At 42.8% G+C, this 16,440-nt stretch overlaps 12 non-coding genes across 12 annotated transcripts; all 12 read right to left on the bottom strand.

The window, feature by feature from the left end:
• Positions 1–36: 36 nt before the first annotated feature.
• trnal-cag (transfer RNA leucine (anticodon CAG)) lies at positions 37–119 on the bottom strand. The gene has a single exon. It is a non-coding gene; the product is annotated as a tRNA-Leu (tRNA).
• Positions 120–1,100: 981 nt separating this feature from the next.
• On the bottom strand, positions 1,101–1,172 carry trnaq-cug (transfer RNA glutamine (anticodon CUG)). Its single transcript has one exon. It is a non-coding gene; the product is annotated as a tRNA-Gln (tRNA).
• A 538-nt stretch (positions 1,173–1,710) lies between these two features.
• trnal-aag (transfer RNA leucine (anticodon AAG)) lies at positions 1,711–1,793 on the bottom strand. The gene has a single exon. It is a non-coding gene; the product is annotated as a tRNA-Leu (tRNA).
• Positions 1,794–4,241: 2,448 nt separating this feature from the next.
• Positions 4,242–4,313, bottom strand: trnaq-cug (transfer RNA glutamine (anticodon CUG)). Its single transcript has one exon. It is a non-coding gene; the product is annotated as a tRNA-Gln (tRNA).
• Positions 4,314–4,826: 513 nt separating this feature from the next.
• On the bottom strand, positions 4,827–4,909 carry trnal-aag (transfer RNA leucine (anticodon AAG)). The gene has a single exon. It is a non-coding gene; the product is annotated as a tRNA-Leu (tRNA).
• Positions 4,910–7,357: 2,448 nt separating this feature from the next.
• On the bottom strand, positions 7,358–7,429 carry trnaq-cug (transfer RNA glutamine (anticodon CUG)). Its single transcript has one exon. It is a non-coding gene; the product is annotated as a tRNA-Gln (tRNA).
• Positions 7,430–7,942: 513 nt separating this feature from the next.
• trnal-aag (transfer RNA leucine (anticodon AAG)) lies at positions 7,943–8,025 on the bottom strand. Its single transcript has one exon. It is a non-coding gene; the product is annotated as a tRNA-Leu (tRNA).
• Positions 8,026–9,047: 1,022 nt separating this feature from the next.
• On the bottom strand, positions 9,048–9,119 carry trnaq-cug (transfer RNA glutamine (anticodon CUG)). Its single transcript has one exon. It is a non-coding gene; the product is annotated as a tRNA-Gln (tRNA).
• A 513-nt stretch (positions 9,120–9,632) lies between these two features.
• Positions 9,633–9,715, bottom strand: trnal-aag (transfer RNA leucine (anticodon AAG)). Its single transcript has one exon. It is a non-coding gene; the product is annotated as a tRNA-Leu (tRNA).
• A 1,022-nt stretch (positions 9,716–10,737) lies between these two features.
• trnaq-cug (transfer RNA glutamine (anticodon CUG)) lies at positions 10,738–10,809 on the bottom strand. The gene has a single exon. It is a non-coding gene; the product is annotated as a tRNA-Gln (tRNA).
• Positions 10,810–11,322: 513 nt separating this feature from the next.
• On the bottom strand, positions 11,323–11,405 carry trnal-aag (transfer RNA leucine (anticodon AAG)). Its single transcript has one exon. It is a non-coding gene; the product is annotated as a tRNA-Leu (tRNA).
• A 1,971-nt stretch (positions 11,406–13,376) lies between these two features.
• On the bottom strand, positions 13,377–13,448 carry trnaq-uug (transfer RNA glutamine (anticodon UUG)). Its single transcript has one exon. It is a non-coding gene; the product is annotated as a tRNA-Gln (tRNA).
• Positions 13,449–16,440: the final 2,992 nt, after the last annotated feature.

Raw genomic sequence — 16,440 nt, 5'->3', positions numbered from 1 at the left:
TCCAAGTGTCAGCTGTTGTCCCTAAAATCCAACATTTGTCAGAAGTGGGATTCGAACCCACGCCTCCAGGAGAGACTGCGACCTGAACGCAGCGCCTTAGACCGCTCGGCCATCCTGACAACAGAACAGGCTTGGTTTGGTACTCCAAAAAAAAATGCGCAAAGACAGCATTTAGATTAGGCGTAATTATTGTAAATCAAATGTGCAAACTCGTCATCAGCCTATCTCTTTATCGGTTTATTGCGACCCTGGCCATCAGTGATGGATGCGTGAAGTATCTCAGGCAAAAAAGAGCTTGTTGATTAAGACACTACACACCTGTCAGCTGGTATTGGTGTTCTTCTGCCCTTTACTGGCAAGACATCAATTCATAGAGCTTTAACATATACATTCAGTTTTTCAGCAAACTCCAGAAAAGGTAACCAGTATCCAAATATTGCATTATATTAATTGAACCACTTCATTTGGTAGAGTAGTAAAGTCATTGAATGGAGCATAAGAGAAAGAACTGTTGCCAAAGTTGCCTGCATTTATTGCACATTAAAACCTGAGAACAGCAAGCCAGCTTAAAGGTCCAGCTGGTTTTATTTATTCTACAGTATAACAGGTCCCATCGTGATTTGAACTCAGATTGCTGGATTCATAGTCCAGAGTGCTTACCTATACACCAGGGAATCTCCAGATGCTGCCAAATGAAGCAAGTGTGCACTGGAAAAGTGAACAGTGTTACACAGACACTATTTTTAATATATTTCAAATACTAACCCTTATGACAAAAATAAGGAAGCACTTGAAAACTAGGGTAGGGTTATAAAAGAGGAATTGGGGATTGTGTGTGGGATCGCACTTCATGCCCAAAATGTGTTTTTAGCATTATGTGACAGAGATCAGCAAGGATTATTATTTTAAACCATCGTGCAGGCTTGGCGTCATTTCTGTGCCGGTATCAGTTTTTTTGGAATTGTCATGAGTGTTTAGTGCACATAGTATTCTGTTTCTGGAACAAGATGAGCTCCATGACAATGCCACTGTGAGTCTCCCAGTTGGTGGAGTAACCGAGTCAATCATTGCATCGAGAAAAGCTACAACCTGCCAACAGTAGGTCCCACCGAGATTTGAACTCGGATCGCTGGATTCAGAGTCCAGAGTGCTCACCATTACACCATGGAACCTTTCCACATTGCTAGCTTTATGTTGTTGAACAGGTTCTTCCACACAATTTGATTCATTTCATTATTGTCTCCAACTTGACAACTTGGAGATTTGGCTGATCATGTAGCAAACTAAAAAAATGTCAATACGAGGCGGTTTGGGTACATCTAAGCACTGTGTCACTTTTATCTCAGTGTGTGATGTTCATTGCATCTATCCAGATGCAATGTAACTTGTATAACATCAAAATCTATGGATTTGGCCAATAGAGTCAGTCTCAAATGGACTCTCATTAGTGATTATAGGGCATAGATGAAAGACTACCTTTGATACGTAACTAGTGGAGTGCCAAAGCCATGCTCCTTGAGCTACACAGCCCTGCTTGCTTGTCAGCTATCCGTGCTTTACCCATTGCTCCTGCACTTTCTGTCTGATTGAACACACCTTATCCAGGTAAGCAGTCTTGGAGAATAGGTGGTTCCCTACCTCTGACGAATGTGGAAGAATGGATCCAATGTGTTTTCCAAGTGTCAGCTGTTGTCCTTAAAAAACAACATTTGTCAGAAGTGGGATTCCAACCCACGCCTCCAGGAGAGACTGCGACCTTAACGCAGCGCCTTAGACCGCTCGGCCATCCTGACAACAGAACAGGCTTGGTTTGGTACTCCAAAAAAAATGCGCAAAGACAGCATTTAGATTAGGCGTAATTATTGTAAATCAAAAGTGCAAACTCGTCATCAGCCTATCTCTTTATCAGTTTATTGAAGTTGCAACTGGATTCTGGACTTCCTGACTGGGAGACCCCAGTCAGTCCGGATCGGGAACAACATCTCCAGCACCACCACACTGAGCACTGGAGCCCCTCAGGGCTTTGTGCTCAGCTCTCTGCTGTTCACTCTGCTGACGCACGACTGTGTAGCAATGCACAGCTCAAACCACATAGTCAAGTTTGCTGATGACACGACCGTGGTGGGTCTAATCAGCAAGAACGACGAGTCAGCCTACAGAGAGGAGGTGCAACGTGCAACGATTAACAGCCTGGTGTGGAGCAAACAACCTGTCTCTGAACGTTGACAAAACTAAAGAGATGGTTGTGGACTTCAGGAGAGCACAGGGTGACCATTCTCCATTGATCATCGATGGATCCTCAGTGGAGATAGTCAAGAGCACCAAATTCCTTGGTGTTCATCTGGCGGACAACCTCACCTGGTCAGTCAACACCAGCTCCATCACCAAGAAGGCCCAGCAGCGTCTCTACTTCCTGAGAAGGCTGAGGAAAGCCCATCTCCCTCCCCCCATCCTGACCATGTTCTACAGAGGGACCATTGAGAGCATCCTGAGCAGCTGCATCACTGCCTGGTTTGGGAACTGCACCGTCGCGGATCGCAAGACCCTACAGAGGATAGTGAGGACAGCTGAGAAGATCATCGGAGTCTCTCTGCCCTCTATCATGCACATTTACACCACACGCTGCATCCGCAAAGCCAACAGCATTGTGGACGACCCCACATACCCATCACACACACTCTTCACACTCCTGCCATCAGGAAAGAGGTTCCGAAGCATTCGGGCCACCACATCCAGACTATGCAACAGTTTTTTCCCACAAGCCATCAGGCTCCTCAACACACAGAACTGAAATAGAACTTAAACACACTGCAAACCGAACTCAGCACATTCTCATCACTCACTACTCATCTCATTCCACCACCACTTATTTATTATTTATTTACTTTTATCATTCTACATTTACTGCACTACACTGTTTACCTGCTGTTTTTTTTTTTGCACATTCCAATGCAATTGCACTTTTTTTACATGCTGGACATTTAAATGCACTATACCGTTTACATGCTGCTCTTTTTTTTAACACCCCTAGCACACTTAACTGAACTGTACTGTACTGTAAAATAGTATACAGTAGGTTTACTGGTCGGCACTGTCTTGGGTCTTGTGTCTTGTGTCCTGTCCTGTGTTACTTGTGTTGTCTGTCTACACTGTCCGTCTGTACTGTTTTTTCGTCTGCACTGTTTGCACTTGGTTGCACTCGATGCACTTTATTATAGCTTGTGTTGTTTGTAGCACCTTGGTTCTTGGAGAAACGTTATCTCGTTTCTACTGTGTACTGTGTACCACTGTGTATAGTAGAAATGACAATAAAAGCCACTTGACTTGACTTGACTTGACTTGCTACCCTGGCCATCAGTGATGGATGCGTGAAGTATGGTATGTCTCAGGCAAAAAAGAGCTTGTTGATTAAGCCACTACACACCTGTCAGCTGGTATTGGTGTTGTTCTGCCCTTTACTGGCAAGACATCAATTCATAGAGCTTTAACATATACATTCAGTTTTTCAGCTAACTCCAGAAAAGGTAACCAGTATCCAAATATTGCATTATATTAATTGAACCACGTCATTTGGTAGAGTACTAGAGTCAATGAATGGAGCATAAGAGAAAGAACTGTTGCCAAAGTTGCCTGCATTTATTGCACATTAAAACCTGAGAACAGCAAGCCAGCTTAAAGGTCCAGCTGGTTTTATTCATTCTACACTATAACAGGTCCCATCCTGATTTGAACTCAGATTGCTGGATTCATAGTCCAGAGTGCTTACCTATACACCAGGGAATCTCCAGATGCTGCCAAATGAAGCAAGTGTGCACAGGAAAAGTGAACAGTGTTACACAGACACTAGTTTTAATATATTTCAAATACTAACCCTTATGACAAAAATAAGGAAGCACTTGAAAACTAGGGTAGGGTTATAAAAGAGGAATTGGGGATTGTGTCTGGCATCGCACTTCATGCCCAAACTTGAATGGAATGCCCAAAATGTGTTTTTAGCATTATGTGACAGAGATCAGCAAGGATACTTAGCTAAGAGTGTGTTTATTTTAAACCATCGTGCAGGCTTGGCCTCATTTCTGTGCCGGTTTCAGTTTTTTTAGACTTGTCATGAGTGTTTAGTGCACATAGTATTCTGTTTCTGGAACAAGATGAGCTCCATGACAATCCCACTGTGAGTCTCCCAGTTGGTGGAGTAACCGAGTCAATCATTGCATCGAGAAAAGCTACAACCTGCCAACAGTAGGTCCCACCGAGATTTGAACTCGGATCGCTGGATTCAGAGTCCAGAGTGCTCACCATTACACCATGGAACCTTTCCACATTGCTAGCTTTATGTTGTTGAACAGGTTCTTCCACACAATTTGATTCATTTCATTATTGTCTCCAACTTGACAACTTGAAGATTTGGCTGATCATGTAGCAAACTAAAAAAATGTCAATACGAGGCAGTTCGGGTACATCTAAGCACTGTGTCACTTTTATCTCAGTGTGTGATGTTCATTGCATCTATCCAGATGCACTGTAACTTGTATAACATGAAAATCTATGGATTTGGCCAATAGAGTCAGTCTCAAATAGACTCTCATTAGTGATTATAGGGCATAGATGAAAGACTACCTTTGATACGTAACTAGAGGGGTGCCAAAGCCATGCTCCTTGAGCTCCACAGCCCTGCTTGCTTGTCAGCTATCCGTGCTTTACCCACTGCTTCTGCACTTTCTGTCTGATTGAACACACCTTAGGTGATTCCCCACCTCTGACGAATGTGGAAGAATGGATCCAATGTGTTTTCCAAGTGTCAGCTGTTGTCCTTAAAAAACAACATTTGTCAGAAGTGGGATTCCAACCCACGCCTCCAGGAGAGACTGCGACCTTAACGCAGCGCCTTAGACCGCTCGGCCATCCTGACAACAGAACAGGCTTGGTTTGGTACTCCAAAAAAAATGCGCAAAGACAGCATTTAGATTAGGCGTAATTATTGTAAATCAAAAGTGCAAACTCGTCATCAGCCTATCTCTTTATCAGTTTATTGAAGTTGCAACTGGATTCTGGACTTCCTGACTGGGAGACCCCAGTCAGTCCGGATCGGGAACAACATCTCCAGCACCACCACACTGAGCACTGGAGCCCCTCAGGGCTTTGTGCTCAGCTCTCTGCTGTTCACTCTGCTGACGCACGACTGTGTAGCAATGCACAGCTCAAACCACATAGTCAAGTTTGCTGATGACACGACCGTGGTGGGTCTAATCAGCAAGAACGACGAGTCAGCCTACAGAGAGGAGGTGCAACGTGCAACGATTAACAGCCTGGTGTGGAGCAAACAACCTGTCTCTGAACGTTGACAAAACTAAAGAGATGGTTGTGGACTTCAGGAGAGCACAGGGTGACCATTCTCCATTGATCATCGATGGATCCTCAGTGGAGATAGTCAAGAGCACCAAATTCCTTGGTGTTCATCTGGCGGACAACCTCACCTGGTCAGTCAACACCAGCTCCATCACCAAGAAGGCCCAGCAGCGTCTCTACTTCCTGAGAAGGCTGAGGAAAGCCCATCTCCCTCCCCCCATCCTGACCATGTTCTACAGAGGGACCATTGAGAGCATCCTGAGCAGCTGCATCACTGCCTGGTTTGGGAACTGCACCGTCGCGGATCGCAAGACCCTACAGAGGATAGTGAGGACAGCTGAGAAGATCATCGGAGTCTCTCTGCCCTCTATCATGCACATTTACACCACACGCTGCATCCGCAAAGCCAACAGCATTGTGGACGACCCCACATACCCATCACACACACTCTTCACACTCCTGCCATCAGGAAAGAGGTTCCGAAGCATTCGGGCCACCACATCCAGACTATGCAACAGTTTTTTCCCACAAGCCATCAGGCTCCTCAACACACAGAACTGAAATAGAACTTAAACACACTGCAAACCGAACTCAGCACATTCTCATCACTCACTACTCATCTCATTCCACCACCACTTATTTATTATTTATTTACTTTTATCATTCTACATTTACTGCACTACACTGTTTACCTGCTGTTTTTTTTTTTGCACATTCCAATGCAATTGCACTTTTTTTACATGCTGGACATTTAAATGCACTATACCGTTTACATGCTGCTCTTTTTTTTAACACCCCTAGCACACTTAACTGAACTGTACTGTACTGTAAAATAGTATACAGTAGGTTTACTGGTCGGCACTGTCTTGGGTCTTGTGTCTTGTGTCCTGTCCTGTGTTACTTGTGTTGTCTGTCTACACTGTCCGTCTGTACTGTTTTTTCGTCTGCACTGTTTGCACTTGGTTGCACTCGATGCACTTTATTATAGCTTGTGTTGTTTGTAGCACCTTGGTTCTTGGAGAAACGTTATCTCGTTTCTACTGTGTACTGTGTACCACTGTGTATAGTAGAAATGACAATAAAAGCCACTTGACTTGACTTGACTTGACTTGCTACCCTGGCCATCAGTGATGGATGCGTGAAGTATGGTATGTCTCAGGCAAAAAAGAGCTTGTTGATTAAGCCACTACACACCTGTCAGCTGGTATTGGTGTTGTTCTGCCCTTTACTGGCAAGACATCAATTCATAGAGCTTTAACATATACATTCAGTTTTTCAGCTAACTCCAGAAAAGGTAACCAGTATCCAAATATTGCATTATATTAATTGAACCACGTCATTTGGTAGAGTACTAGAGTCAATGAATGGAGCATAAGAGAAAGAACTGTTGCCAAAGTTGCCTGCATTTATTGCACATTAAAACCTGAGAACAGCAAGCCAGCTTAAAGGTCCAGCTGGTTTTATTCATTCTACACTATAACAGGTCCCATCCTGATTTGAACTCAGATTGCTGGATTCATAGTCCAGAGTGCTTACCTATACACCAGGGAATCTCCAGATGCTGCCAAATGAAGCAAGTGTGCACAGGAAAAGTGAACAGTGTTACACAGACACTAGTTTTAATATATTTCAAATACTAACCCTTATGACAAAAATAAGGAAGCACTTGAAAACTAGGGTAGGGTTATAAAAGAGGAATTGGGGATTGTGTCTGGCATCGCACTTCATGCCCAAACTTGAATGGAATGCCCAAAATGTGTTTTTAGCATTATGTGACAGAGATCAGCAAGGATACTTAGCTAAGAGTGTGTTTATTTTAAACCATCGTGCAGGCTTGGCCTCATTTCTGTGCCGGTTTCAGTTTTTTTAGACTTGTCATGAGTGTTTAGTGCACATAGTATTCTGTTTCTGGAACAAGATGAGCTCCATGACAATCCCACTGTGAGTCTCCCAGTTGGTGGAGTAACCGAGTCAATCATTGCATCGAGAAAAGCTACAACCTGCCAACAGTAGGTCCCACCGAGATTTGAACTCGGATCGCTGGATTCAGAGTCCAGAGTGCTCACCATTACACCATGGAACCTTTCCACATTGCTAGCTTTATGTTGTTGAACAGGTTCTTCCACACAATTTGATTCATTTCATTATTGTCTCCAACTTGACAACTTGAAGATTTGGCTGATCATGTAGCAAACTAAAAAAATGTCAATACGAGGCAGTTCGGGTACATCTAAGCACTGTGTCACTTTTATCTCAGTGTGTGATGTTCATTGCATCTATCCAGATGCACTGTAACTTGTATAACATGAAAATCTATGGATTTGGCCAATAGAGTCAGTCTCAAATAGACTCTCATTAGTGATTATAGGGCATAGATGAAAGACTACCTTTGATACGTAACTAGAGGGGTGCCAAAGCCATGCTCCTTGAGCTCCACAGCCCTGCTTGCTTGTCAGCTATCCGTGCTTTACCCACTGCTTCTGCACTTTCTGTCTGATTGAACACACCTTAGGTGATTCCCCACCTCTGACGAATGTGGAAGAATGGATCCAATGTGTTTTCCAAGTGTCAGCTGTTGTCCTTAAAAAACAACATTTGTCAGAAGTGGGATTTGAACCCACGCCTCCAGGAGAGACTGCGACCTTAACGCAGCGCCTTAGACCGCTCGGCCATCCTGACAACAGAACAGGCTTGGTTTGGTACTCCAAAAAAAATGCGCAAAGACAGCATTTAGATTAGGCGTAATTATTGTAAATCAAATGTGCAAACTCGTCATCAGCCTATCTCTTTATCGGTTTATTGCTACCCTGGCCATCAGTGATGGATGCGTGAAGTATGGTATGTCTCAGGCAAAAAAGAGCTTGTTGATTAAGACACTACACACCTGTCAGCTGGTATTGGTGTTCTTCTGCCCTTTACTGGCAAGACATCAATTCATAGAGCTTTAACATATACATTCAGTTTTTCAGCAAACTCCAGAAAAGGTAACCAGTATCCAAATATTGCATTATATTAATTGAACCACTTCATTTGGTAGAGTACTAAAGTCATTGAATGGAGCATAAGAGAAAGAACTGTTGCCAAAGTTGCCTGCATTTATTGCACATTAAAACCTGAGAACAGCAAGCCAGCTTAAAGGTCCAGCTGGTTTTATTTATTCTACAGTATAACAGGTCCCATCGTGATTTGAACTCAGATTGCTGGATTCATAGTCCAGAGTGCTTACCTATACACCAGGGAATCTCCAGATGCTGCCAAATGAAGCAAGTGTGCACAGGAAAAGTGAACAGTGTTACACAGACACTAGTTTTAATATATTTCAAATACTAACCCTTATGACAAAAATAAGGAAGCACTTGAAAACTAGGGTAGGGTTATAAAAGAGGAATTGGGGATTGTGTCTGGCATCGCACTTCATGCCCAAACTTGAATGGAATGCCCAAAATGTGTTTTTAGCATTATGTGACAGAGATCAGCAAGGATACTTAGCTAAGAGTGTGTTTATTTTAAACCATCGTGCAGGCTTGGCCTCATTTCTGTGCCGGTTTCAGTTTTTTTAGACTTGTCATGAGTGTTTAGTGCACATAGTATTCTGTTTCTGGAACAAGATGAGCTCCATGACAATCCCACTGTGAATCTCCCAGTTGGTGGAGTAACCGAGTCAATCATTGCATCGAGAAAAGCTACAACCTGCCAACAGTAGGTCCCACCGAGATTTGAACTCGGATCGCTGGATTCAGAGTCCAGAGTGCTCACCATTACACCATGGAACCTTTCCACATTGCTAGCTTTATGTTGTTGAACAGGTTCTTCCACACAATTTGATTCATTTCATTATTGTCTCCAACTTGACAACTTGAAGATTTGGCTGATCATGTAGCAAACTAAAAAAATGTCAATACGAGGCGGTTCGGGTACATCTAAGCACTGTGTCACTTTTATCTCAGTGTGTGATGTTCATTGCATCTATCCAGATGCACTGTAACTTGTATAACATGAAAATCTATGGATTTGGCCAATAGAGTCAGTCTCAAATAGACTCTCATTAGTGATTATAGGGCATAGATGAAAGACTACCTTTGATACGTAACTAGAGGGGTGCCAAAGCCATGCTCCTTGAGCTCCACAGCCCTGCTTGCTTGTCAGCTATCCGTGCTTTACCCACTGCTCCTGCACTTTCTGTCTGATTGAACACACCTTAGGTGATTCCCCACCTCTGACGAATGTGGAAGAATGGATCCAATGTGTTTTCCAAGTGTCAGCTGTTGTCCTTAAAAAACAACATTTGTCAGAAGTGGGATTTGAACCCACGCCTCCAGGAGAGACTGCGACCTTAACGCAGCGCCTTAGACCGCTCGGCCATCCTGACAACAGAACAGGCTTGGTTTGGTACTCCAAAAAAAATGCGCAAAGACAGCATTTAGATTAGGCGTAATTATTGTAAATCAAATGTGCAAACTCGTCATCAGCCTATCTCTTTATCGGTTTATTGCTACCCTGGCCATCAGTGATGGATGCGTGAAGTATGGTATGTCTCAGGCAAAAAAGAGCTTGTTGATTAAGACACTACACACCTGTCAGCTGGTATTGGTGTTCTTCTGCCCTTTACTGGCAAGACATCAATTCATAGAGCTTTAACATATACATTCAGTTTTTCAGCAAACTCCAGAAAAGGTAACCAGTATCCAAATATTGCATTATATTAATTGAACCACGGCATTTGGTAGAGTACTAAAGTCATTGAATGGAGCATAAGAGAAAGAACTGTTGCCAAAGTTGCCTGCATTTATTGCACATTAAAACCTGAGAACAGCAAGCCAGCTTAAAGGTCCAGCTGGTTTTATTTATTCTACAGTATAACAGGTCCCATCGTGATTTGAACTCAGATTGCTGGATTCATAGTCCAGAGTGCTTACCTATACACCAGGGAATCTCCAGATGCTGCCAAATGAAGCAAGTGTGCACTGGAAAAGTGAACAGTGTTACACAGACACTATTTTTAATATATTTCAAATACTAACCCTTATGACAAAAATAAGGAAGCACTTGAAAACTAGGGTAGGGTTATAAAAGAGGAATTGGGGATTGTGTCTGGGATCGCACTTCATGCCCAAACTTGAATGGAATGCCCAAAATGTGTTTTTAGCATTATGTGACAGAGATCAGCAAGGATACTTAGCTAAGAGTGTGTTTATTTTAAACCATCGTGCAGGCTTGGCCTCATTTCTGTGCCGGTTTCAGTTTTTTTAGACTTGTCATGAGTGTTTAGTGCACATAGTATTCTGTTTCTGGAACAAGATGAGCTCCATGACAATGCCACTGTGAGTCTCCCAGTTGGTGGAGTAACCGAGTCAATCATTGCATCGAGAAAAGCTACAACCTGCCAACAGTAGGTCCCACCGAGATTTGAACTCGGATCGCTGGATTCAGAGTCCAGAGTGCTCACCATTACACCATGGAACCTTTCCACATTGCTAGCTTTATGTTGTTGAACAGGTTCTTCCACACAATTTGATTCATTTCATTATTGTCTCCAACTTGACAACTTGGAGATTTGGCTGATCATGTAGCAAACTAAAAAAATGTCAATACGAGGCAGTTTGGGTACATCTAAGCACTGTGTCACTTTTATCTCAGTGTGTGATGTTCATTGCATCTATCCAGATGCACTGTAACTTGTATAACATGAAAATCTATGGATTTGGCCAATAGAGTCAGTCTCAAATAGACTCTCATTAGTGATTATAGGGCATAGATGAAAGACTACCTTTGATACGTAACTAGAGGGGTGCCAAAGCCATGCTCCTTGAGCTCCACAGCCCTGCTTGCTTGTCAGCTATCCGTGCTTTACCCACTGCTCCTGCACTTTCTGTCTGATTGAACACACCTTAGGTGATTCCCCACCTCTGACGAATGTGGAAGAATGGATCCAATGTGTTTTCCAAGTGTCAGCTGTTGTCCTTAAAAAACAACATTTGTCAGAAGTGGGATTTGAACCCACGCCTCCAGGAGAGACTGCGACCTTAACGCAGCGCCTTAGACCGCTCGGCCATCCTGACAACAGAACAGGCTTGGTTTGGTACTCCAAAAAAAATGCGCAAAGACAGCGTTTAGATTATGCGTAATTATTGTGAATCAAATGTGCGAACTCGTCATCAGCCTATCTCTTTATCGGTTCATTGCTACCCTGGCCATCAGTGATTGATGCGTGAAGTATGGGATGTCTCAGGCAAAAAAGAGCTTGTTGATTAAGCCACTACACATCTATCAGCTGATATTGGTGTTCTTTTGCCCTTTGCTGGGAAGACATCAATTCATGGAGCTTTAACATATGCATTCATTTTTTCAGCAAACTCTAAGAAAAAGAGTTCTTAGAGTAACCAGTATCCAATTATCGCATTACATTAATTGAACCCCTTAATTTGATAGAGTACTAGAGTCATTGAATGGAGCACAACAGAAAGAACTGTTGCCAAAGTTGCCTGCATTTATTGCACATTAAATCCTGAGACCAGCAACACAGCTCAAAGGACGAGCTGGTTTTATTCGTCCTACACTATAACAGGTCCCACCGTAATTTGAACTCAGATTGCTGGATTCACAGTCCAGAGTGCTTACAAGGAAGTTTGGGTACATCTAAGCACTGTGTCACTCTTATCTCTGTGTGTGATATTCATTGCATCTATCCAGATGAACTGTAACTTGTATAACATCAAAGTCTATGAATTCATCCAGGTAAGCAGCATTGGAGAATAGGTGGTTCCCCACCTTTGACTAATGTGGGAGAATGTGTTTTCCAAGTGTCAGCTGTTGTCCCTAAAATCAAACATTTGTCAGAATTGGGATTCGAACCCACGCCTCCAGGAGAGACTGCGACCTGAACGCAGCGCCTTAGACCGCTCGGCCATCCTGACAACAGAAGTGGGGGTTGTTTGGTACTCCAAAGAAATCCGAAAAGACAGCGTTTAGATTATGCGTAATTATTGTGAATCAAATGTGCAAACTCGTCATCAGCCTATCTCTTTATCAGTTCATTGCTACCCTGGCCATCAGTGATTGATGCGTGAAGTATGGGATGTCTCAGGCAAAAAAGAGCTTGTTGATTAAGCCACTACACATCTATCAGCTGGTATTGGTGTTCTTTTGCCCTTTGCTGGGAAGACATCAATTCATGGAGCTTTAACATATGCATTCATTTTTTCAGCAAACTCCAGAAAAAGAGTTCTTAGAGTAACCAGTATCCAATTATTGCATTACATTAATTGAACCCCTTAATTTGATAGAGTACTAGAGTCATTGAATGGAGCACAACAGAAAGAACTGTTGCCAAAGTTGCCTGCATTTATTGCACATTAAATCCTGAGACCAGCAACACAGCTCAAAGGACAAGCTGGTTTTATTCGTTCCACACTATAACAGGTCCCACCGTGATTTGAACTCAGATCGCTGGATTCACAGTCCAGAGTGCTTACCTATACACCAGGGCATCTCCAGATGCTGCCAAATGAAGAATGTGTGCACTGGAAATGTGAACAGTGTTAGACAGACAACAGTTTTAACAGTCTGTGGTTTTACTAAGCAGTCCTGAACACTCTGATGCTTGACAGGGGTTTCAAGGCTTATTGCATTTCACAGGGAGATATTTCAACTACTAGACCTTATGACTCTGTTTGGTGTGAAACACAAAAATAGGGAAGCACTTGAAAACGAGGGGTAGGGTTATAAATTAGGAATTTGGGATTGTGTCTGGGATCGCACTTCATGCCCAAAATGTGTTTTTAGCATTATCTGAATGAGATCCGCAAGGATATTTACTTAAGAGTGTGTCTATCGTAAACCATTGTGCAACCTTTGCCTCATCTCTCTCCCTGTATTAGTTCTTTAAACACTTGCCATGAGTGTTGATTGCACAAAGTACTCTATGTCTCTGGAACAAGATGAGCTCGTTGACAATGCCACTGTGTGTCTCCCAGTTGGTGGAGTAACTGAGTCACTCATTGGGGCAAAAAAACCTACAACTAGCCAGCGGTAGGTTCCACCGAGATTTGAACTCAGATCACTGGATTCAAAGTCCAGAGTGCTCCCCATTACACCATGGAACCATTTCACATTGTTAGGCTACTTTTGTTGGACAGTTTCTTCCAGACGATTTGATTCATTTCATTATTGTGTGCATATTGACAACTTGGAGATTGGGTGATCATGTAGCAAACTATAAAATTGTCAATACAAGGAAGTTTGGGTACATCTAAGCACTGTGTCACTCTTATCTCTGTGTGTGAAGTTCATTGCATCTATCCAGATGAACTGTAACTTGTATAACATCAAAGTCTATGAATTTATCCAGGTAAGCAGCATTGGAGAATAGGTGGTTCCCCACCTTTGACTAATGTGGGAGAATGTGTTTTCCAAGTGTCAGCTGTTGTCCCTAAAAATCAAACATTTGTCAGAAGTGGGATTCGAACCCACGCCTCCATGAGAGACTGTGACCTGAACGCAGCGCCTTAGACCGTTCGGCCATCCTGACAACAGAAGGGGGGTGTTGTTTGGTACTCCAAAGAAATCCGAAAAGACAGCGTTTAGATTATGCGGAATTATTGTGAATCAAATGTGCAAACTCGTCATCAGGCTATCTCTTTATCAGTTCATTGCGACCCTGGCCATCAGTGATTGATGCGTGAAGTATGGGATGTCTCAGGCAAAAAAGAGCTTGTTGAGTAAGCCACTACACATCTGTCAGCTGGTATTGGTGTTCTTCTGCCCTTTGCTGGGAAGACATCAATTCATGGAGCTTTAACATATGCATTCATTTTTTCAGCAAACTCCAGAAAAAGAGTTCTTAGAGTAACCAGTATCCAATTATTGCATTCCATTAATTGAACCCCGTAATTTGATAGAGTACTAGAGTCATTGAATGGAGCACAACAGAAAGAACTGTTGCCAAAGTTGCCTGCATTTATTGCACATTAAATCCTGAGACCAGCAACACAGCTCAAAGGACGAGCTGGTTTTATTCGTTCTACACTATAACAGGTCCCACCGTGATTTGAACTCAGATCGCTGGATTCACAGTCCAGAGTGCTTACCTATACACCAGGGAATCTCCAGATGCTGCCAAATGAAGAATGTGTGCACCGTTCGGCCATCCTGACAACAGAAGGGGGGGTTGTTTGGTACTCCAAAGAAAACCGAAAAGACAGCGTTTAGATTATGCGTAATTATTGTGAATCAAATGTGCAAACTCGTCATCAGCCTATCTCTTTATCAGTTCATTGCTACCCTGGCCATCAGTGATTGATGCGTGAAGTATGGGATGTCTCAGGCAAAAAAGAGCTTGTTGATTAAGCCACTACACATCTGTCAGCTGGTATTGGTGTTCTTCTGCCCTTTGCTGGGAAGACATCAATTCATGGAGCTTTAACATATGCATTCATTTTTTCAGCAATCTCCAGAAAAAGAGTTCTTAGAGTAACCAGTATCCAATTATTGCATTACATTAATTGAACCACGTCATTTGGTAGAGTACTAGAGTCATTGAATGGAGCACAACAGAAAGAACTGTTGCCAAAGTTGCCTGCATTTATTGCACATTAAATCCTGAGACCAGCAACACAGCTCAAAGGACGAGCTGGTTTTATTCGTCCTACACTATAACAGGTCCCACCGTGATTTGAACTCAGATGGCTGGATTCACAGTCCAGAGTGCTTACCTATACACCAGGGAATCTCCAGATGCTGTCAAATGAAGAATATGCGCACTGGAAATGTGAGCAGTGTTACACAGACAACAGTTGTAACAGTCTGTGGTTTTACTGAGCAGTCCTGAACACTCTCATGCTTGACAGGGGTTTCAAGGCTCATTGCATTTCACAGGGAGATATTTCAACTACTAGACCTTATGACTCTGTTTGGGGTGAAACACAAAAATAGGGAAGCACTTGAAAACAAGGGGTAGGGTTATAAATTAGGAATTTGGGATTGTGTCTGGGATCGCACTTCATGCCCAAAATGTGTTTTTAGCATTATCTGAATGAGATCCGCAAGGATATTTACTTAAGAGTTTGTCCATCGTAAACCATTGTGCAACCTTTGCCTCATCTCTCTCCCTGTATTAGTTCTTTAAACACTTGCCATGAGTGTTGATTGCACAAAGTACTCTATGTCTCTGGAACAAGATGAGCTCGTTGACAATGCCACTGTGTGTCTCCCAGTTGGTGGAGTAACTGAGTCACTCATTGGGGCAAAAAAACCTACAACTAGCCAGCGGTAGGTTCCACCGAGATCTGACCTCGGATCACTGGCTTCAAAGTCCAGAGTGCTCCCCATTACACCATGGAACCGTTTCACTTTGTTAGGCTTCTTTTGTTGAACAGTTTCTTCCAGACGATTTGATTAATTTCATTATTGACAACTTGGAGATTGGGTGATCATGTAGCAAACTATAAAATTGTCAATACAAGGAAGTTTGGGTACATCTAAGCACTGTGTCACTCTTATCTCTGTGTGTGATGTTCATTGCATCTATCCAGATGAACTGTAACTTGTATAACATCAAAGTCTATGAATTCATCGAGGTAAGCAGCATTGGAGAATAGGTGGCTCCCCACCTTTGACTAAAGTGGGAGAATGTGTTTTGCAAGTGTCAGCTGTTGTCCCTAAAATCCAACGTTTGTCAGAAGTGGGATTCGAACTCACGCCTCCAGGAGAGACTGCAACCTGAACGCAGCGCCTTAGACCGCTCGGCCTTCCTGACAACAGAAGGGGGGGTTGTTTGGTACTCCAAAGAAATCCGAAAAGACAGCGTTTAGATTATGCGTAATTATTGTGAATCAAATGTGCAAACTCGTCATCAGCCTATCTCTTTATCGGTTTATTGCTACCCTGGCCATCAGTGATGGATGCGTGAAGTATGGTATGTCTCAGGCAAAAAAGAGCTTGTTGATTAAGACACTACACACCTGTCAGCTGGTATTGGTGTTCTTCTGCCCTTTACTGGCAAGACATCAATTCATAGAGCTTTAACATATACATTCAGTTTTTCAGCAAACTCCAGAAAAGGTAACCAGTATCCAAATATTGCATTATATTAATTGA

Source organism: Channa argus, unplaced genomic scaffold, assembly GCF_033026475.1.
Source record: "Channa argus isolate prfri unplaced genomic scaffold, Channa argus male v1.0 Contig059, whole genome shotgun sequence".
Lineage (NCBI taxonomy): Eukaryota > Metazoa > Chordata > Actinopteri > Anabantiformes > Channidae > Channa > Channa argus.
This window is presented reverse-complemented; position numbering and strand designations above follow the sequence as displayed.